The 671-nt window shown below is 30.0% G+C and overlaps 1 long non-coding RNA gene across 1 annotated transcript; it reads left to right on the top strand.

Annotated features, from left to right (window-relative positions):
• Positions 1–6: 6 nt before the first annotated feature.
• Positions 7–664, top strand: LOC103520624. Its single transcript, XR_541949.3, has 2 exons — positions 7–175; positions 256–664. It is a non-coding gene; the product is annotated as an uncharacterized LOC103520624 (long non-coding RNA).
• Positions 665–671: the final 7 nt, after the last annotated feature.

Below are 671 nucleotides of genomic sequence, written 5' to 3'. Positions count from 1 at the left end.
TCAAAAATACAGCTATGAATCATGTAAGTTTACCAACCTACATTACATTATTACATCAAGGTATATCAGTATGTAACTAAGTATTTACTTATTATGTAGCTATACAAATCAAAATAATATGTTTAAAATTGAAGAATAAGCTAGCTTCTGTGAATGGAATGCTGTAATTTTCAAGGTTATTGGAAATTGTTGTTGTGGCAACTTCAGCTTTAGGCAAATGGTGATAGCAGAATATTAAAGAAAAGATTTTTCAAGGTTATTGGAAATTGTTGTTGTGGCAACTTCAGCTTTAGGCAAATGGTGATAGCAGAATATTAAAGAAAAGATTTTTTTTTTACTGCCATATACTGGTAATAACACATTAGGTAAGTAGGTATCAAATACTGATCAGACAAAAAAAAAAAAAAAGCTACATAGACCAAAAGTTCCCAGAAAAATGATATTGTTCCCCTAAATTTGGTGTTCATTGTACATTTGAAAATCAAAATCCCTAGAGAGATCTATCCATTGTGTGACACTCTGACTTGTGTGCACTTTTTAGCTTTTTTTTTTACCAAAAAGGCCAATGAGATAACAATTCACAACTCAAAACAACAGATTTTCAAAGCTCCAAAATGATCTAAATTCACACCTCACTTTACAGTTGAAAAAAAAAAAAAAAAAACTCTGAG

This window comes from Diaphorina citri, unplaced genomic scaffold (assembly GCF_000475195.1).
Source record: "Diaphorina citri unplaced genomic scaffold, Diaci psyllid genome assembly version 1.1 scaffold3857, whole genome shotgun sequence".
NCBI lineage: Eukaryota > Metazoa > Arthropoda > Insecta > Hemiptera > Psyllidae > Diaphorina > Diaphorina citri.
Note: the sequence above shows the minus strand (reverse complement) of the source record. Positions and strands in the feature narration are given on the sequence as shown.